Raw genomic sequence first — 23,197 nt, 5'->3', positions numbered from 1 at the left:
AGGCTCTGGTTGACTGGGTAAAGTTCCTTTCTCCCTCTCACGTATAATTGAGATAAATTGGGTGAGTTCTCTCGTAAGATTTTGATGGCTTGTCATGATGAGGGACATATTTTTTTCCATGTCAATTATTCTACTTGCCTCTCCAGTGTTGGTAAACCCAGGGGGTTACTGATACAATGATAGGAGAGGGGCCCTAGGAAAACTAGCATGAGGTCCTACATTTGACCTAGGAAAAGTATTTTGGAGAAAAGATTATTGTGCAAAGGGAGGCCTTTGGGGTCCAGGTTGACCTTGATTATGAAAATTGGAAGGCCCTGCTTGGTTGCCCTGATTCTAGGAGAAATTTAGATGATTTCTCCATCCTGGACTATAAATGTTACTGTATGGATTATTCTGGTATAAGGCATTAACACTATCATTAGAAGTGCCCCCAGAGGTGTTGGGGCATTCTTATATGACATGTCTAGGGGACTGGCACCAAGCACAAATCTTAACTAAATTGACAGATGATGGCTCTCTAGGAACAATAGCCTCAATCCTCTTGATTAGGCTATCCAAATGGGCTTCCTTGGCTACTATCCCATCCAAAAAATATCATTTCCCTCCTATGGTTCTTTCACTCTCTTGGGTTGATTTCCACTTATGGGTTTTGTCAGCTAAGTCAAGTAAGAATTCCTATGCCTTTCCTTCATCTGTAAAAGATGTGAATCCCTCAGGGCACATAGACTCTATCATTTGTTTAGTTGGGTAATCAATACCCTTATAAATTATTTGACATAAATGCCATAAGTCTAGGCCATGGTGAGGGCATTCTTGGAGTAGATCCTTGAAACTCTCCACAATTTTAGAAAAGGACGCACTAGGCCTTTGCCTAAACTGAAGGATATCACTTCTAAGCTTATTGGTCTTGTGAGTTGGGCCATGGTGAACTGTTCCCATGACGTTATGGAATTTGTGGGTATCCCATACAACCACTTCTTACCTTGGTCTTTTAATGTAAAAGTGATAATCCTAAGCTTAATAGCATCATCAGAAAGTTGTTGGATCTTAATTAGAACACATACCTCTTCAAATTCCCTTAGAAATAGGTATGCATCCTCAGAGGTCAACCCATGGAAGTGGGGAACCATAATGATGTATTGAGAATTGAGTTCAAAATTATTACCCTGGGCTAGTGGTAAAACTATGCCGGAAGGTTGGGTTGCTCTAACGGGGTAGAACCTATCTTTCAGAGATTTAGGTGGAGGGTTTTACTGTTGGTCTCTCATATTGAAGGGTTTTAAAGAGAGCAAATGTATAGGGTCACTACTTGTTGGATATCTTCTTTCTAACCGATTCTTAGTATTACGTACCCACCTAACACTCGCAACAAAAAACTACCCACAACTAGAGTAAGACAAGCACAAAAGAATAGATAGCAAAACTTTTTTTTTTGATTTTTTTGGGAGCTTACCGGCAGGGATCTGGGGTTGCTCAGGTCAATTCCTAAGGTACTGCTATAGGGCAAAACCTATCTTTATCATACTATGAGGCATGGCGACCTCCACCGATACAACTATTATTGTACGTTGTTCTTCTCAAGAATTCAATAAAAGAAAAAGAAAAAGAAAACAAAACAAACAAAGCACTCCGATTTACCAAAAGAAAGCAAAAAATAACATAGAACTGTCTCCCCGGTAATGGCGCCAAAAACTTGTTTGAGATTTTAAATGTAACCGCAAGCGTACGGATCAGTGTAGCTACGGGTCGAACACAGGGAGAGCAACCACTTTATTTATTTATTTTTTGCTTCTTTTAATAATGTGAAAGTAAACCGATTAATGGTTATGATCTAATTCTAATTACCGTCCTAAACATATATATCTAAAATAACGTTCTAATCATTCATCATCTAAGAATTTAAAGATGTAAGCCATGCAATTAAAATTAAATAAATAAATAACTGAAAATAAACAACCCACGCAATTAAAAAAAAATAATAAAGGAAAAAAATACTGCAATAAAAATAAAGTAAAAGAAAGAGGATAAAGCTAGAGAGAGACTCACAAGTAGGTTTCTCTACTTAGCCCGAGGGATGCATTATAATATGAGCTTCCCTACATGACCAGAGAGTCACTCTTACAAGGGTTACTCTACTTGGCTTAAGGAAAAGGAAGACAATTAAAATAAAAGCAATAAATTGATGATTTTATGGCTAGGAGGGGCAAAGCCAACATATACACTAGCCATAAACCTTGGGGGAAAGGGATCGCAATAATATAACGACTGAAATTAAAATCTTAAATTAAGAAAGAAAGGATAGTCAGAAGAGGGAATGAGAGGGGGGAGAGAAGACTACTGAAGGAGCCTACTTACTTGAACTTCAACTCTTGAACTAAAAACTTAATCGTTTGAGATACTGCTAGTACTAAAAACCTGATTTGGAATAAACCAAATCTGAAATTTCTAGTACTAGAGAAAAAAATCTGAAGAAAAAAAAAATTGAACTTGAAAGACATGCTTCATAGCTTGATCTTGTCACCTTGAACTAAGCCTAGAACTAGAACTTAAAAATTACAACTTCATTTGCTTAAACAATAAAAATAAAAGACTGAATCAAAAACAAAACTGCTTGCATTAATTGAATAAAAAGAACTTACAAAAGTGTTTAAAGCATAAGCCTAGAACTAGAGCTAGAGAAAGAGAAAACTAGAGAAAGAGATAGAGCAACTAAAAAAAACCCTAGAAGAAGAATGAAGTGTCTCCTCCCCTTGTGTTAATTCTATTATATAGAGAATGGGGGAGGGAAGCTAACGATTTTAGCTTCTAAAAAAAAAATATTTTTTTTATCTTGTTGATGAAGTGGAGGAGAGAGAAGAGAGAAAACGTGTGGAGAGAGATCTCCCACGAATTTTTTTGCCATTTTTTTCCTATTTTTTCTCCCTTTTCTATTTTTCTCTCTCTTCTTGCACAAGAGACCCCCTTTGGCCGATTTTTCTTGCTTGGACTTGGACAATATTCTATTTTAATGGGAAATTCCATCCATGCCCTTGTCTTTTTTTTTTTCTTTCCTATTTTTTCTCTTTATATTCTCTCTCTCTTCTTCAAACTTGCGTACAATCACCTTGGCCTACCTCCTTTAAGTGATGAGTAGGAGAGAGAAAATCTTCTAAGAAAAACCTCAACAAAATGGCAGCTAAGAGGTTCGAACTTGAGACCTCCTAATAAACAAAGGATTTTGCACTCCACAACTCACTAACTATGCTAGGTAGTTGTTATTACCAAAAATGAATCTTCAATCACCTAAAGATGTGGTCCATCGATCCTTGTTGGCATTTAGAATATTCTTTGTACCTCTAGGACAACTGCAAACAGGCTGGATCTGCATCTCGGTTAAGTTCTGATCCATTATTCTTTTTCTGGTCTGAAAAGAATAATCACTTGTACAGGTGATCAAACGAATGTGTACTTTTAATTGAACATGCCCATCTTGCTCAGAATTTTTTCCTCTTTGCAACCATGAAAAAAAATAGGACCTCTTTATGTGTATAATTGGAGATATAGCGCCCGATAGTCCTTAAGGCCTTGAAAATATAAAACTTGCAAAAAGAGAGTAAAACCCAAGGTAGCTCCATTCTAAATATGTAAAATGCATGTTTTACTACCCTAGATTTCACACATAAATGTGCTCATCAATCACCATCTGCTTCGATAGGTGCCTCAGCATTGGGATGCCGATCTTCATATATTTTGGTTTGGGTTGATGGAGATCTGTCCAACTCTCGAGGAATTCTGAGTTTAAATGTTATCTCCACCTAAGTGTAAGTTGATTCAACCATCTTTGAAGAAAGATTGCTTAGGAGAGATTCAAGACTTTTTCGGATGGGAAAAAGAGGAGATGAAGCAATTTGTCAGACATGGAAAGATTGACATTCTTAAGGTGGTTAGGAGCTTCATTCAATACCTACAACTGGGAGGAATCCATCAGCAAAAAGGTCACAAGATGCTTATCTACTATGAATGATAGCTCATTATGCTCTCCAAACTCCGAGACGTGGTGCACCAACTGTCTTGATAAGAAGTGATAAAGCAATTGAAGAAAGGAAGAGATCATTCCCACAGTCCTTGCGGAGACATTCAAAGGACTTGATGACATGAGCCATAGCCATAGGTTTGAGCTTGATCATTATCATGAAAATTTTATCATTTTCCAACTCTGGCTACTTGACAAGTTGAAGCTAAATAGGCCGTTAGATGGAAGTTAGCTCAGGGCTCTTAGTTGCCAAGAAAGGAGGGAAGCCCTGAAATTCAAACTCATTGATGATTGGAGAGAATACCTATAAGGAAGAACTACAGAGGACATTGCATGGAAGTGCCTAGAAAAGCCACAAGAAGATTTTTTGATAAAGACCCTTGGCTACAACTACGTCAGGTTGATGGGATTGACTCACACGTCTTTTTATTTTCTTATGTACATCAGCCGACAATATGGGCTCGAGGTGATGGACCTAGAGGAGTTAGTGAACTTCCACCTACCTCAAGAGTTGTCTCCCCATCTTGTTACTTACCTCTCTTGTCTATAGTATGAAATTTGTTTCCCTCCCATGCAATTCACTTGGTAATAGAATGCGGTGATATTTGGATTTTAGCGTCATTCCGGTTATTCTAATGAAGACTTGAGTTGTGGAATTAATCGTGCCTTAAAATTCAAACTCCTGAACTAAAAAGAAAAAAAAATAGAGAACATGGGAGGGGAAAAAGAAAAAGAAAAAAACAACATTTGTGTTTTGCAGGAATAGCAAGAACAGATCTCTAGGGATCACCATCCTCATCTGTGCCATATTCGGACCTACTTACGGAAGTCATCAAGTTACTAGACATAACAATATCATGTGCTGACCACAAACTCGCTAGCTGTGCTGTGAGGTCCTCAATCTGGGTAGCCTGGTCAACATTCTATTTCTACAGAAAAGCAACCCACCCATCCTGGGAGGCACAAAAAATGGTCAAAGCAAGGAGTAATAATAAAAAGAAAATCAAAGTTAAAAAAAAATGTGAAAATCCATACCCTCAATACAAAATTAAAAAAAAAAATCAATCAAATCAAAATTCAAAAATAAAAATCAAAAAAATCAAAAGAAATTTTTTTAATCAAGAATCAAAATCCAAAATTCAAATCAAGATGCACAATCAAAATCCAAAATCAAACTTCAAAGTTCAAAATCAAAACCCAAAACCCAAAAAAAAAAAAAAAAAATTAAAAATTAAAAAATCAAATTCAAATAAAATTTCAAAGGTCAAGAATCAAATAAAAAAAAAAAGAATCAAATATTAGAATTTCAGTTCTAAGGTGTAATTTAAAATCTTTTACCACCAAAAAGGGAAATTCAAAAATAAATCCTCATGGTAGGTAAAATTGTGATCACATGGCAAGTAAAATCTACTTGGTAGATAAAAACATATGAAAGTGAAATTAGTAGATGAAAAGTCAAAATTGGTGAGGTAGATGGAAATTACCACACAAAGATTTCAAGTCAAAAAATCCAAAAAACAAGATTCCAAATCAAAAATCAAAATTCAAGTAAAAAAAAAATCCAAAAATCAAGATTCCAAATCAAACATCAAAATTCAAGCCAAACAATTCAGAAAATAAAGATTCCAAATCAAGAACCAAAAGTTCAAGACCCAAATGATTAAGAACCAGGGGCTTAAACCCAATGGTCCAATCTCATTGACCTGGTCTTAGATTGCCTATCCCATTTCGAAAGAACCCGCCAGGAAGACCAGATAGCCCAACCCGGCTCGAAAGAACCCGCATGGAAGACCAGATAGCCCAGCCCGATTTGAAAGAACCTGCCTGGAAGACCAGATAGCCCAGCCTGGTTTGAAAGTACCCACCTGGAAGACCAGATAGCCCAACCAGGTTTGAAAGAACTTACTTGGAAAACCAGATAGCCCAACCCGATTTGAAAGGACCCATCAGAAAGACCAGATAGCCCAGCCCAGTTCAAAAGAACATACCTGGAAGACCAGATAGCCCAGTCTGATTCGAAAGAACCTGCCTGGAAGACCAGATAGACCAAACCGGTTCGAAAGAACTCACTTGGAAGACCAAACTCCCTGACTAGAACATGTGAAGCCCAGCTAAGGAAAATAAAAAAAATAAAATATTTTTACTTGTTGGAAGATTGGAAGAGCAATGAATTTCTCTCTTGTAACCATCGGTCCCAGATAGTCTAGATTGGTTCGAAAGACCCAGCCTAGAGATCAAATTCCCTGACATGGCACATGTGAAGCCTAGCAAAGGAAAATCCAAAAATCAAATACTAACATCTTTCGTAGGATTGGAAGAGCAATGAATTTCTCTCTTGAAACCATCTTTTGTAGGATTGGAAGAGCATGACCTGTGCCCCCACGGGCAGTGCCTGCACCCATGCACTGTTGCTTGTGTGCTGGCCAATAGGCCAGCCCATGCACGTGGCCAGTAGGCTAGCCCTTACACATTCATATGCTGGCTGCTGCCCATGCAAGTCTGTGCTCACTATCCATGCCCGTACCCCCTTTTCCAGCTGCTGCCCATGCACCCCCATGCCATGGTGCCGCATCATGCGTCGCACACCCACATGCCATTACCTGTGCACTATGCACCACCCACCTATGACATCGCTTGCATTGGCTACTCTCCTACACTGACCATGCCTCGTGCACTTCAGCCCAGTCCCACACACTGCTGTCAACGGTCAAGATTGGTATTACCCTGACCTTGTAGGTGAAGAAATCCCCCTTCGCCCACTCAAAGCCAAAAAAACCCATTTTTTGCTAGTATCTCTCTCTCCCAAACCACACCCCTCTTTACCCAGTGGACAAAAACTCTCCCCACCCATTTTACCTTTAAAACCCTCTTTTGCCCATTGGACAAAAGCCCCACCCCCTCACTTTAGGCTAGACCCCCCTTTCGTCCGTTGGATAAAGAGGTCCCCCCTCACCTATTGGCTGGAAAAACCTATATACCCCCCTCCTTTAGATTTCACACACCAGAATCCCCCTTCACTCTTTCATAGTAAAATTTTCCTCCCCTCCCCCTCTTGATTTTCTTCTGATCTTCGGAGCGATCTTCGTCAAGATCCGAAAATCATTCGGATCTTCAAAGTGTTCTTCAGGATCTTGAAGATCTTCAATCCAAATTCTTAGTTAGATCCAGTTTTTATTCAAATTTTTACCCTATCAACTTTCGATGGTAGGATAGTGGCCTACTATGGTGGTGACGGGTGATGGAGAATTAGGGTTCAATTCCAAAGAGGGAGCTTGAGAAATGGCTACCACATCCAAAGAAGGCAGTAGGTGCACAAATTACCCAATCCTGACACGAGAAGGTAGTGACAATAAATAACAATATCGGGCCATATGAGTCTGGCAATTGGAATGAGTACAATCTAAATCCCTTAACGAGGATCCATTAGAGGGTAAGTCTGGTGCCAGCAGCCACAGTAATTCTAACTCCAATAGCGTATATTTAAGTTGTTGCAGTGAAAAAGCTCGTAGTTGGACTTTGGGATGGGTCGATCAGTTTGCCTCATGGTGTGTACCGATCATATCATCCCTTCTATCGACGATGCACTCCTGGCCTTAATTGGCCGGGTTGTGCCTCCGGCACTATTACTTTGAAGAAATTAGAGTGCTCAAAGCAAGCCTACGCTCTAGATACATTAGCATGAGATAACATCATAGGATTTCGGTCCTACTGCATTGGCCTTCAGGATCGGAGTAATGATTAACAGGGACAGTCAGGGGCATTCGTATTTCATAGTTAGGAGTGAAATTCTTGGATTTATGAAAGACAAACCACTGCGAAAGCATTTACCAAAGATGTTTTCATTAATCAAGAATGAAAGTTGGGGGCTCAAAGACAATCAGATACTGTCCTAGTCTCAACCATAAATGATGTTGCTTTTAGGACTCCATCGGCACCTTCTGAGAAATCAAAGTTTTTGGTTTCTGGAGGGAGCATGGTCGCAAGGTTGAAACTTGAAGGAATTGATGGAATGAAACCACCAGGAGTGGAGCCTGCGGCTTAATTTGACTAAACACGGGGAAACTTACCAGGTCTAGACATAGTAAGGATTGACTGACTGAGAGCTCTTTCTTGATTTTATGGGTGGTGGTGCATGGCCATTCTTAGTTGGTGGAGCGATTTGTCAGGTTAATTCCATTAACGAATGAGACCTCAGCCTGCTAACTAGCTATGTGGAGGTGACCCTCCACGGCCAGCTTCTTAGAGGGACTATGGCCGTTTAGGCCACAAAAGTTTGAGGCAATAACAAGACTGTGATGCCCTTAGATGTTTTGGGCTGCACACACACTACACTGATGTATTCAACGAGTCTATAGCCTTAGCCGATGGGCCCAGGTAATCTTTGAAAATTTCATCATGATGGGGATAGATCATTGCAATAGTTAGTCTTCAACGAGGAATTCCTAGTAAGCACGAGTCATTAGCTCACGTTGACTACGTCCCTGCCCTTTGTACACACCACACGTCGCTCCTACCGATTGAATGGTCCGGTGAAGTGTTCGGATCGCGGTACCGTGGGTGGTTCACCGTCGTCGTCGTCGTGAGAAGTCAACTGAACCTTATCATTTAGAGGAAGGAGAAGTCGTAACAAGGTTTCCGTAGGATATCTCGATCCTAGATCTGAATCTTATCTTAACGACTCTAGGCAACGGATATCTCGGCTCTTGCATCGATGAAGAACATAGCAAAATGTGATACTTGGTGTGAATTACAGAATCCCATGAACCATCGAGTCTTTGAATGAAAGTTGCACCCTAGGCCATCGGTATGCTTGCTTGGGCATCACGCGTCATGTTGCCCCACCTCCTTTGCCCCTTGTGGTGGTGGTGCAAAGCAAAGATTGGCCCCCCATGTCTCTGTTTGAGGGGCGGTCGGCCCAAAGTCAAGGGCCCCTTATGTGGCAAGCATCGCGATGAGTGGTGGTTTGAGCCACTTTGCCATTGTTCGGATATCGTGTGTATGTTCTGCTCCCATTGGGCTCTGGTGACCCTGATTGCCATTCGATGGTATTTCAACTGTGACCCCAGGTCAGGCGAGGCTACCCGCTGAATTTAAGCATATCAATAAGTGGAGGAGAAGAAACTTATGAGGATTCCCTTAGTAACGGTGAGCGAACTGGAAGAGCCCAGCTTGAGAAACAGACGACTTTATCGTTCGAATTGTAGTCTGTAGAAGTGTCCTCAGTGATGGACCGGGCCTAGGTCCCCTAGAAGGGGGTGTTGAAGAGGGTGAGAGCCCCATTGTGTTTAGACCTTGTCACACCACGAAGCGCTATCGACAAGTCAGGTTGTTTGGGAATGCAGCCCCAATTGGGCGGTAAATTTCGTCCAAGGCTAAATATGGGCGAGAGATTGATAGCGAACAAGTACCGTGAGGGAAATATGAAAAGGACTTTGAAAAGAGAGTCAAAGAGTGCTTGGAATTGTCAGGAGGGAAGCGAATGGGGGCCGGTGATTCATCTCGATCGGATGTGGAACAGTGAATAGCTGGTCCGCTGCTCGACTCGGGGTGTGGACCGATGTAAATTGCGGTGGCATCCCAAGACTAGGTTGTCACATTATACCTGAGGAGATGTCATCACCACGATCATGGTAGGTAGCATGCACCTCGATGGCGTGCCTATTGACAACTGCATGCTTCGGGCATCGGCCTATCAGGCTCCCTATTCGACCCATTTTGAAACACGGCCCAAGTAGTCTGACATGTGTGCGAGTCAATGGGTGAATAAAACCAGTAAGGTGTAAGGAAGCTGACTGGTGGGATCCCCTTGTGGGTTGCACCTCTGACCGACCTTGATCTTTTGTGAAGGGTTTGAGTGAGAGCATACTTGTCGGGACCCGAAAGATGGTGAACTATGCCTGAGCAAGACGAAGCTAGAGGAAACTCTGGTGGAGGCTCACAGTGATGCTAATGTGCAAATCATTCATCTGACTTGGGTATAGGGATGAAAGACTAATCAAACCATCTAGTAGTTGGTTCCCTCTGAAGTTTCCCTCAGGATAGCTGGTGCCCGTGGGAAAGTTCTATCGGGTAAAGCCAATGATTAGAGGCATCGGGGGCACAATGCCCTCAACCTATTCTTAAACTTTAAATTGGTTGGATGGCATGGCTGCCTCATTGAGCTGCTCCATGGAATTGAGAGCTCCAAGTGGGTAATTTTTGGTAAGCAGAACTGGCGATGCGGGATCAACTAGAAGCCGGGTTACAGTGTTAGACTATGCACTAACCTAGAACCCACAAAGGGTGTTGGTCGATTAAGACAAAAGGATAGTGGTCATAGAAGTTAAAATTTGCTAAGGAGTGTGTAACAACTCACCTGCCTAATCAACTAGCCCCTCAAATGGATGGTACTGAAGTGCATAACCTATACTCGGCCGTCGGGGCAACTGCCAGGCCCTGATGAGTAGGAGGGTGCAGTGGTTGTCGTAAAACCTAGGGCGTGAGCCCGGGTAGAGCGGCTATCGGTGCAGATCTTGCTGGTAGTAGCAAATATTCAAATGAGAACTTTGAAGGCCAAAGAGGGGAAAGGTTCCATGTGAACGACACGTGAACGACACTTACACATGGGTTAGTCGATCCTAAGGGACGGGGGAAGCCCGTCAGAGAGCTTGTACACGTATGTGCTCTGAAAGGGAATCGGGTTAAAATTCTTGAACCGAGACGTGGCGGTTGATGGCAACATTAGGAAGTCCAGAGACGTCGGCAGGGGCCTCGGGATAAGTTATCTTTTCTGTTTAACAACCTTCCCACCCTGGAAATGGCTCAGTTGGGAGTAGGGTCCCGCGGCTGGAAGAGCACCACACGTCACGTGGTGTCTAGTGCACCCCAGGTGACCCTTAAAAATCTGGAGGATCGAGTGTCGACCGTGCCTGGTCGTACTCGTAGCTACATCAGGTCTCCAAGGTGAACAAACTCTGGTCGATGGAACAATGTAGGCAAGGGAAGTCAGAAAAATAGATCCGTTCAAGTTCGACCTTCCTATGTCCTCCAAAAATATGGCACAGGAAGCACTGTAGCTATTTCAGGTGGTTGTTTACGGTGGAAAAATGAGCCTAATGTGCTCTCTGTCACTTCCACTGGAAACAAGACTGATATTTTTGATGAAAATGCCTTGTTTCCGGTGATAGTACTGTCACCTAGTGGCAGTGTTTGTGCATTTTGGGGGTGGCCTGTGTGGGTCCCTCTCGATGTTTTTGATCGTACTGATGTATGATTCCCTTTGTGTCTAGGACAGTGACATGCACAAGCCCTGAAGCTGGAATTGAATTAATCGATCGGTGGCCATACTTGAACCCAAACACGATCGATCATAAAATAGGTGAGGGATGGATTGTGTTTATTTTGAAATGTTTATTATTTATTAAATTTCTCAAATGCATAGAATTATCTGTTTAATTGAAATTGTCATTTTACGATCATGATATGAATTGTATGGAATATATGATGGGATCTGATGTGGCCGAGGTGGTACCGATACCGTGATCACCGTATGTATGTTGGATGCATGTGTGTGTGTGAGATGGAATCTGACGTGGCCGAGGTGGTACCAGTGTTGTGATTGCTGTATGTATGATGCATTCATGCATTGATTATGTGCATTAGAGTTAGTTTCACAGGTTACACTTTGTGGCCAAGGTCTTGCTGGTATCGTGTACCCCGGGATTACATTTGGAAATGTATACGCTTCGTGGCCAAGGTCTTTTCAGTGTTGCGTAGTCCATACTCAATTGCTATTTGTATGCTAGATTAGGTAAATGGTCTCGGGTTTCACTTTGTGGCCAAGGTCTCACTGGTATCGTGTACATAGGACTGTATTTGGAGATGGATTACACTTTGTGGCCGAGGTCTCTCCGATTTCGTGTAATCCATACTAACTGTATCATTATGAAGGCATGTAGTATAGATGTGTTTAGGCATCACTACCTATGCTACGCACCCTTTCCAACAGGGTTGAGGTGTTGGATAACCCATTGTGGTATGTTTGATGAGCCTTTCCGAAGTGCCACTCCCGCGTTACGATGTGATTGTTGCTAGAGGCAGGAACCTGTCTGGCTTGGTCGATGTGTTACCAATGCCATGACTGCCAGGAGGGGGTTATCAGGGGTTTTCTGGGTGACCCATGGACCCATACGGGGACCGGCATGCTTCTAATCACAGCTAGGGTTTGTATCGTTGCGTAGTTGATGTCGTTTCTGGGATAAGGGATATAGCCTAATGCACTGTAGTAGCATTTACCAGACTTAGTTTGTATTGTTAAGTGGATAATAAATAAATGAACTGCATCACGAGCTTCATGGACTATGTGTTTAATTTTTGCAATCATGCATCATAAATTTCTACTACTATTGACTTACTTGGATGTGCTTGACCCACCCCTCACTGAGCGAGTTGAAAAGCTCACCCCATGTATACACCCCTTTTTAGATGATGATGCAGGTATTGTGGTGCGATGGTGGGAGATCCACTATCTTCTGGGTCAGAGTACGGTGTGTGCGACTGGTGGACGCCATAAGTAGAGGAGCATGACCTAGACTGTGCTTGCGACCACTGTGCTTATGCCGCACCGTGAGATTGTATATCATCTTTTGATACTTTTGGATATAGTTGTGAATTATATATTTTGAGATTATAGTATATGTCATAGATGAATGCAATAGAATAACTCGATTATTGCTATTATATTACTATTAGATATTTTTCCCATTTTATTTATAAATTCTACTACTATACTTTGATTCCGCTGCTTATATTGGTTTGTGTTGTGAGCTTGTGAATATGTTAAGGTATTGCTATCACAGATCCTGGTAGGTGGAAAGACAGGTACGTGTCTTACTCACACAACCAATATTTCTAATGGTAGATTGGGTCTACTTTAAGGTGGGGTGTGACAGTTGTGGTATCAAATCACGATGCTCTGCCTTAACTCACAGTCTCAGCCAAACCATGATTTTAGGGAAACTAGGATTAAATAAAAATCTCAAGACCAAAATAATAGCAATTACACATTAGGAGACAAGTATAGGTGTTAAAGTCGTTTCATTATAATCAAGAACTTGAATACATAGCTTACACATTTTATAAAATTAAAGTACAGAAAGTAGGAAATCCTAGCTAGCATAAGACTAGGAAATCAAACAACTGGAGCAAATGACATAATGTAAAAATTCAACTAAACCTAAAAACATAAAACTGAAATAAAAACATGAAAATGGAAATCCTAAAAGCTACAGTGGCAGACATGCCACTACTCTTGCTGCTGCTGTTGCTGCTATTGGTTCTGTTCTTGGCCCTGATCCTAGTTCGGACCATGCGTTCTTAGAGGAGGCACCAAGATACAAAGGTAGAAGACCTTCGCCTGCATCTGTGCCTCTAGGGAGGCCACTCTATTGTCCATAAGACAATAGGTCTTGTCCATGCTCTCGTGGTGGTTGTCCATACTCCTCATTAATGATATAGCGGTATCCAGATGGGCCATGACATCATTAAGACCATAGGGCCTTGCACCCCTAGTACTTTGGGATGTAGAAGTTGCCATCGAACTCATAGCCTAGGGATTAGGTGGTGGAGCCCCACCAACCCTAGCAGCTTCTCCTCCTGCCTCACTAGCATTGCCACCCTCTACCTCCATGGGCTACTGACCTTCTCCTAGAATAGGTGTCACCTCCCTCAGATCTATGGTCATCTTCATCAAAGAGTCATGGTTGAAGTCTGTGACCTCTTCACCCAAGCGTGCCTCACCCTCTAAGTCCACCACAGAGTGGCAGAAGATGTCAGTCAATATCCATCCATAGCATAGGTTCCCTACTCAATAATCCTGCCCTTCAGACCGAGTTACCATGGTCCATATTAGGAGGTAAGGTAGACATATCTACACCCCCATGTACACGCAGTGTGTCACATAGGCTTACAGGGTAGACACCTTGTTATAATGTCCAGAGGTGGGGAGGACATTCAGCTAAATCACATGGCAAACAACCTTGGGTGTGGTAAAGTAGTTGACTGAATGGTTCCATCCCTGGGCTTCCTTAGTCAGCATGTTATTAATCTCCTGGAAGGTATTGGGACTTTGAAATTCATATGCCGGAGTTCGAGGTGGGCAGTACACTAGATCACCTGCATTGCTGATCATCAAAATATTTTCTAGCTACCCCATGTCATAGGATATCTCCACCCCTTTCACATAGGAGGTGATCCGCATCTCTTCGGTACCCTGGTTCATGCATTCCATGTTGCAGTAGAATAGCCTGACCAGGGTCGGGGTAGTTGTATCGATTGGGTTTTAGGATGCGGTACCACCCGATCTCTTCAAACCATTGACGAAGACGAAATGTGTGGAAGTTCTTGGTCCTCACATAGACTCCTAGGTCAACATTACGGTGCTCAAAGAACTCCTAATGGGTTGAACAGAAGGAGAGCAACCACTTTATTTTAGGCTTCTTCTAATACTGCGAAAGTGCACAGATTAATTATGGTGATCTATTTCTAACTACCAACCTAACACAAATGCATCTAAAAGTGTCTTAGCCAACACATCTAGGGAAATTAGAATTGAAATTGCAATAAAAAGTGAACGACCTAACCATTCACATCTAGGAATTTAAATACTCAAACCGCACAATTAAAAAGCAAATAACTGAAATAAGAGTGCTAAAATAAAAATTACTAAAAAGGTAAATAAATAAAATAAAAAAGGGAAAAAAGCTAGAGAGATGCACACAAGTAGGTAGCTCTACTTATCCTGAGGGATGCACCATAAATAATATGAGCTTCCCTACTTGACCAGAGAGTACTCTTACAAGTGTTTTTCTACTCAACTTTAGGGGAATGGATGCAATATAAATAATTAAAATAAAAGGAAGGTTCCATAGCTAGAGAGGGGCAAAGCCAATGCATAACCTAGCCATGAACCTTGGGGGAAAGGGAGAGCAATAATGTAAAACTAAAAATTTAAAACCTAATTTAAGAATGAAAGGATAGTAAGAAGAGGGAATGAGAGGAGGTGAGAAGACTACTTGAACTTGAAAACTTGATTGAGATTTGAAATACTAACAGTACTAAAAACTAGATCTGGAATAAACCAAATCTGAAACTGCTAGTACTAGAGAAAACAAATCATAAAGAGAAAAACTGAACTTGAAAAGAAGTTCTCCACAACTTGTTCTTGTCATCTAAAACTAAGCCTAGAACTAGAAATTAAAATTATTACACCTTTGAATAACTTGAATAACATGAACCATAAAAATAAAAATAAAACATTGCATTCATTAAATAAAAACCAATTACAAAAGTGTTTAAGGTAAGAAAAACTAAGAAGAACTAGAACTAAAACTAGAAGGAAAGCACAACTAAAAATTTGAGAAACAGAGAGCAAGAGAGGGAACAACCCTTTAGGGTTTGGTGGACTCCATTTTATAGGGAATAGGGGAGAGAGGAGGACATCCAAGGGTGGATCCCCTTGGACGATTTGGATGAGGTGGATGGGAAGAGAGAAGAGAGAAAATAGGAAGTAGGGGATTTTTCTTATTTCTTGCCCTTTTTTCCAAATTTTTTTCTCTTTTGTGCGCAATCTCTTTGCTGAATTTTTGTGATACGGTGGAGGAGAGAGAAGAGAGAGAGAATCATAGGAGAGATCTCCCACCTCCTTGGCCGACCACTATTTTTTTCTTAAATTAATTGTGATGAGTAGGAGAGAGAAAATCTTCCAAAAATAAACTCCAAAAAAATGACAGCCAAAAGGTTCAAACTTGAGATCTCCTAATGAGCAAGGGATATTGCACACCACAACTCACCAACTACGCTAGGTAGTTGTTGTTACCAAAAATGAATCATCAATCACTCAAGGGGGGTCCATCGATCCTTGTTGGAATCTTAGAATATTCCTTATACCCCGGGGAAAACTACAGAAAGGCTGGTTCTGCATCTCGGTTCAGTTCTGGTCCATTATTCTTTTTCTGGCCCAAAAAGAATAATCACTTGTACGGGTGACCAAATAGATGTGTACTTTTAATTGAACACATCCATCTTGCTCAGAATTTCGTCCTCTTGTAACCATGAAAAGAAATATACGTGTAAAATTTGAGATATAACGCTCGATAGTCCTTAAGGCCTTAAAAATATAAAACTTGTCAAAAGAGAGTAAAACACAAGGTAGCACCATTCTAAATATGTAAAATGCATGCTTTACTGCCTCAGATTTCACACATAAATGTGCTCATCAGAATTCCCCCACACTTAGACTTTGCTAGTCTTCAAGCAAAACAAAAAGAAAAAGAATAAAAAGCAAAAACCTAACTCACTTTCGTAGGAAGCACGGTTGCACTTAGCATGTGCAACAAGCCTTTAAACTCCTACATCATCCTTCGTGGATGAGCTATGTCTCATGGGTGTTTATAGTGAATATACACCCAAAATTCAAAAGAAAACAAAATCCCAACCTTGGCTAAAGTTAAGGGTCATACCAATCCATATCAAAGATATTTCCTCTCACACTTTATCTAGGGACACCCACGCTTGAATTTTTATTACCCCATATCGATTTCAGGCACAAGCATATTTCTTTAAATTGGAACTCATATTGTCTCTTCCAAAACATCCTTATCTTAATGCAAGACCACTTCTGAAGTAATAGGGAACCAAAGAGTAAGGCGTTGGAGTGTTTTTTACCAAACATGTTACCAAGGCATTGATGACATTTACACATACTTTTCTGCTGTGTGATTTTCTCTCTCTCTCTCTCTCTCTCTCTCTCTCTCTCTCTCTCTTTTCTTAATAAACTCTATGCTACTCCACTACTATTGGGTTGAGTGACATGGTAGAGCAAATGCCAGACACCCAAGTTACTATGTAGCTTCATTTTTTTTGCATATGCCCACATAGATAGCAATGCCAGAGTTCTTTCAAAAATTTCTTCCCTAAGAATTTTGATCAAGACACCATGCTTCCTGAGGCACAATGCCCTCTAGTTCTAAGGAAATCAACTCTACTTTTCATTTATATCACTTTCCACACTTCATTTAAAATTTTGTATTTATCAACTCATGCCAATCTAAAAAGAAAGTCTCAACTCCAAATCAAGAGTACAAAGAACCCACATACTTACACATGATTCAGCACCGTAAAACAAGGGTTTCTTATTTTTCAAAAGAGAGTCTCATCTCAAGACACATGCTTGTTTCTTTTTTCTCAATAGGTTTTTTATGTGTTCAAGATGGGTACCTTAATAAAAAAAATTTACATTCATATATCAAGCAACCGAATGATATGATCATTAACCAAAAGCCAAAGTAGGATTTCATTCTTAGTCAACTCAAAAAAAAAAAAAAAAAAAAAAAAGCAAAGGAAAAAAAAATAAAAACAAAAAACAAAAGAAACTGATTTTCCTCCCCCACACTTAATTTATGCAATGTCCTCAATGCATGGAAAGAACTAAAAGCAAAGACAATGTAAGGAGGTCATACCTGGGTAAAAGTTAGTCATTAGTGTAAAGAGGTTCATGGAGATCTATGACCTCTTCACTAGCAGAAAATGATAACTCAATGAAGGGCTTCAACTTATGGGTGATCCCAAATTTTTTCATGAGGGCCTCAAATGATCTATTGCAAAAATGCTTGCCCCTGTCAAAAATGTAATAAATGATCCCATTATCCATCCACTTTAGAATTTCTTTTTGAATAGCTTCCTTCATCACTGGTTTAGCTCTCCTCTGGGGTTCCGTTGAAGGTTTGGACCCCTCAATGTGGTGAATATGATGTTGAACAATAGAAGGGCTAATTCCTTTAATGTCAATCATGGTCTAACCTAAGGCTTCCTTATTGTCTTTTAACACTTTAGGTAATTCCTCTTCCTGGCTAGAAGTCAAATATGAAGAAATTATTACTAGAAGAGTCTGGTCAGGCCCTAGGAAAGCATACCTCAAATTAAATGGCAACTGCTTAAGATCTAGCTTAGGGGGCTCAACTATAGATGGTTTGGGAATGGAATTGGAAAGGGGTCCTAAGGGCTCCACAGGTGTGTGAAGACTTAAGTCTTCAGAAAAGAAAGTTTCACTATCATCTTCCAACTCATCCATACACTCTTGAAATTCTAAATCAAAATCAATATCAAAATTGTTAATTAAATCATCAGAAAAATCTAGAAAATCCTTAAGCATATTGATCTCTTCTTCCATATGGGGTTGCTTACCTATCATAAACATGTTAAACTCAACAGTTTGGTTACCAAAAGATAACCATAGGAAACCATTCCGACAATTGATTAATGCATTACTAGTAGCCAGGAATGGTCTTCCTAGAATTATGGGGATCTCATCCTTTGTTGAGAAGGGCTTGGTGTCACACCCCATTTCCAGTAGACCCAAATTATCATTAGGAATACTGGCAGTGTGAGTAAGACACATACCTGTCTTACAAACCTACCAGGATCTCTGATAATAGTACCTTAACATTTTACAATCTCACATCACAAACCAGCTAAAAGCAGCGGAATCATCAGAAATAAATGGGGAAATTATCTAGGGATAAAATATTATCCATAATTGAGTTATGCTATTAAAATCATCCATGACTTATAACTATTAAGTTTAAAAGTATACCATCTACAAGCTTGGATCAAAATCACCAAAAATACGCCAAATACCTTATGGTGCCGCGTATGCACATAAATCACAAGCACAGTCCTAGCCATGCTCCTCCATTTTCGGCATCCACTAGTCACTCACTCAGTACTCGGGTCTGGAGGAAAGAGAATCACTAGCCATGGGCACAATTGTACCTGCATCATCATCTAAAAAGTGTGTATACGTGGGGTGAGCTTTCCAACTCGCTCAGTGAGGAGTGGGGTTCAAGCACATCCAAGCAAGACAATTGCAGTAATAATTTATGATGCATGATAACAGAAATTAAACACAAAGTCCATAATGCTCATGATGCAATTCATTTATTTTATTATCCACCTAACAATACAACTAAGTCTGGTACCTGCTACTACAACACATTAGGCTGTATCCCTCATCTTGGAACCGCCATCGACTATGCAGGGATATAAACCCTAGCCATGAATAGAAGCCTACCGATCCCCATATGTTTCCATGGGTCACCCAGTAATCCCCTAATAACCCCTCCTGACTGTCATGGCACCGGTACCAATCATCGACAACGCCTGACAAGTTCTCACCTCTGATAACAATCACATTGTACCGTGAGTGTGACATTCCGGAAAGGCACATTGAACATACCACAATGGGTTATCCAACACCTTTACCCCTGTTGGAAAGGGTTTGTAGCATAAGGAGTGATACCGAACCACATATATGCTACATGCCTTCATAATGATACCGTTAGTATGAATTACACGATACCGACAAGTCCTCGACCAAAAAGTGTAATCCATCTTCAAATACAGTCCCGGGTACACAATAATGGTAACACCTCAGCCACAAAGTGAAACCTGAGACCGTTTACCTAATCTAGCATGCATATAACAATTGAGTATAGACTATACAACACCGGTACCAATCATCGGCCATGAAGCTATCCATTTCAAATGTAGTCCCAGAGCACACTATATCGATAACACATCAGTCACAAAGTGTAATCCGTGACTACAACTAACTCTAACGCACATAATCAATGCATGAATGCAATAAGCATACGATAATCACGACACTGGTACCACCTCGGCCATGCCAGATTCTGTCTTATACATACAACCAAACACATGGCGATCACGGTACCGGTACCACCTTGGCCATACTGGATCCTGCCATACATCTCCATAACAATTCATATCATAATCATAAATATAACATGTGATAGAACATCATCATCATGTGAACAATATAATTAAATATGTAAATCTACACATATGAGCAGTACTATAATAATAAAACTATCCCAAAATAAAGCAACCATGCCTCACCTTGTTGATCTTTGCTTGTGTTAGGGTTCGGATAAGGCCACCAGTCAATCCACTCAGTTTCGGTCTCAGGGCTTATGCGTGTCACTATCCTAGACATAAGGGCAATCGTACATCAGTACGTGTTGAAAAGATCGGGAGAGACCCACTTGGGGCACTCCCAAAAGGTACAGACAAGGTTTCCCAGTGACAGTAATGTCATCGAAAACACCCACCGAAAATAGGGTATTTCCATCAAAAATATCAGTGTTATTTCTGGTGGTGGTGATAGAGAGATCATTAAGCTCTGTGGTTCACTGGAAACAAACCACCGAAAGTAGGCCCATTGGATCTAGTGGCTTGCTTCTGGTGGTAGTACAAACTGTCCACTCCAATTGGGGCTTTTCGACTTGGGCCCGATCATTAGGATTTATTCCATGGAGTTTGTAGGGAATGGTCCTAGCCTTATTCTAAGCCAATAAAATCCCGCTTCCACTAGCCATTTGGCAGATACATCGATTGAACTATCAAAACCCTAGTTGGTCATTTGGCAATACTTGTTGTTGGAGCTCACCAGGCTTGCTTTGAGCTTGGTAATAGGACTAGGAGGGTAGAATACGCATTCTACGACCTCAACATGGTTTATACACTAAGATTCCATGCAAACCTAGCTTAATCTAGGTCAAAATGAATAAGGAGAGTTGTATGGGAGGTTGTACTCACCTCTGGCAGGGATTTCTGACAACGATGCAGCAGCCAGGATCAAGGTAAACTCTTCCCTCCTTCTTCTTCTACTTCCTCTTCTTCTTCTTCTCCTTCTTCTCTCCTTTCTTCTCCCACATTTGTACACAATGGGAAATGACAAAATGAATTCCTCATTTCTAACTTATAAGTTAAGTTAGGCCTTAGGGTCCATTTGGTTGAACGTTATTCGGATCGATCGGGTTAATACGACTTTCAGAGTCCAAGAACTAACTACTTAGGTCCACAATATGCTCACATCATGAGGAAGACGTGGAGGATGATTTGGGATCATCTGAGACTGTCTACAATGCAAGTGGTGGGGCCCACGGGCATCGAAACCTTGATAGCAGCATGTTGGCTCACAAAAAATATTCACCGGATTCAGGCCCAGGCTGTTTCTGGTGGCTTATTTCCGATGGTCAAGATAGCTTACTGTCTTGACTGCTTGCTGTCCTACAGCTGGTCTCGCACAGGTGGTTGCCCTCAGCCATGCTCGTGGTCTTTTGGCAACTTTGATACGTGCTGGGATTTATGTGTGAGAAGTTAGGTCACTTACCGTCTAGGATTAGAAGGTACGAAGCCCCTCTAGTTAGATTGGCATACGATGCATGAATAGTTGGGGTCATCTCTCCCCCTTTGACAATAGGCAGTCATGAGCCAAAACCCAGCTATGCTTCTGATCTCTGATCCGAGACCTGGCATAATAGTTCAAATTAGACCGAGTCAGGGCATGGGTGTAACAGTCCCCCCACCTTACAAGAATTTTGTCCTCAAAATTGAACATACCTTGCAAATCAAACAATCCAAGATACTGCTTCATCATCTCATCTTCCTGCTCCCAAGATGTTTCCTACTCAGGGTGATTCATCCATTTCACCTTGACGAAGGAAAAGGTGCGATTGCGGAGAACATATTCTTTCTAATCAATAATCTTCTTTGGATACTCCACATATGTAAAATCCTCGTCCAACTCACGGGGTATGTAAGTTAATACGTGAGTGGGGCTGGGGATGTACTTCCTTAAGATAGATACATGGAAGACGTCATGTGTACCCTCCAACTCTGGTGGTAAAGCTATCCGATAAGCTACCAGTTCGATCCTTTCTAGTACATCGTACAGTCCCATAAACCTCCGACTAAGCTTTCCCTTCTTCCCAAACCGCATCAACCCTTTAACTGGGGAGATCCGTAAGAACACCTTGTCTCCAACTCCAAATTCCAGATGCTTTCTCTTGACATCTGCATTGCTCTTCTGCCTGGACTGAGCTGCCTTGATCCTCTCTCTAATCACATTCACCTTCTCACTAGTAGCCTGTTTCAAGTCTAGACCCAAAATATGCCATTCACCAACCTCATCCCAATAGAGTGGAGTCTAGCACTTTCTTCCATACTGTGCCTCAAATGGGGACATTCCAATGTTGGCTTGATAACTGTTGTTGTAGAGTACTCAATAAGGAAAATGTGCTCATCCCAACTGTAACTCATATCTAAGCCACATACTTGAAGTAGGTCCCCTAATGTCTGGATAGTCCTTTCTGGCTGACCATTAGTCTGAGGGCTAAAATTTAACTGTCTACCTATAGCTTTCTGCACACAAGTCCAGAACTTAGAAGTGAACCTAGGATCTCAATCAGAGATAATGCCGATTGGTAGACCATGTAGTTTGATGATGTTGTCGACATATAGCTTTGCCAACTTATCCATAGAAAATGTGCTTTTGATTGGGATAAAGTGAGCTACCTTCGTTAAGAGGTCCACAACTACCCAAATGGCATCCATGCCCTTCTGTGTGTGGGATAGGCATGTGACGAAGTCCATGGTAATATTTTCCCATTTCCACTTCGAAATAGGTAGGGACTGTTATAACCCATAGGGCCTTTGTCTCTCAGTCTTGACTTGTTGGCATATTAGGCATCTAGACACATGCATGACCACATCCTTCTTCATTTCTTTCCACCAGTAGGAGCCTTTGAGGTCCTTGTACATTTTAGTGCTACCGGGGTGAATGGAGTATGGAGAGTTATGTGCCTCTCTTAAAACTGTGTTTCTCAATTAACCATCACTAGGCACACACAACCTCCCTTTGAAATTGAGAACCCACTTTCAATTATAGAGAAATTCGGGTCCTTTTGGGTTCCTTCCTGGCATTCTGTTGTCAGCTTCTGCAACTCTGCATCAATAACCTCAGCTATAGTGATCCTATCCACTAGACTAAGTTGTACCACTAATGCCGATAGTGATAAAGTGACACCTTCCACTAATAGCTCTAAGTATAGCTTCCTGGCCTCTTCTATGAGATGCTCATTGGTGGTCAGTGATGTAAGAGTCAGTGACTGGGATTTTTGACTAAGTGCATCAGCTACCACATTGGCCTTTCCTGGGTGATAGTGGATAGTAGAGTCATAATCCTTCATCAGTTCTAACCAATGCCTCTGTCTCATGTTAAGCTCCTTTTGGGTGAAGAAGTACTTGAGGCTCTTATGTTCACTGAAGATCTCACTCCTCTCGCCA

At 41.2% G+C, this 23,197-nt stretch overlaps 1 non-coding gene and 1 pseudogene across 1 annotated transcript; both read left to right on the top strand.

Annotated features, from left to right (window-relative positions):
* Positions 1–793: 793 nt before the first annotated feature.
* On the top strand, positions 794–900 carry LOC122062319. The gene has a single exon (XR_006134911.1). It is a non-coding gene; the product is annotated as a small nucleolar RNA R71 (small nucleolar RNA).
* A 7,788-nt stretch (positions 901–8,688) lies between these two features.
* Positions 8,689–8,836, top strand: LOC122062330 (annotated as a pseudogene).
* Positions 8,837–23,197: the final 14,361 nt, after the last annotated feature.

The sequence above is a fragment of the Macadamia integrifolia genome, unplaced genomic scaffold (genome assembly GCF_013358625.1).
Source record: "Macadamia integrifolia cultivar HAES 741 unplaced genomic scaffold, SCU_Mint_v3 scaffold100, whole genome shotgun sequence".
Taxonomy (NCBI): domain Eukaryota; kingdom Viridiplantae; phylum Streptophyta; class Magnoliopsida; order Proteales; family Proteaceae; genus Macadamia; species Macadamia integrifolia.
This window is presented reverse-complemented; position numbering and strand designations above follow the sequence as displayed.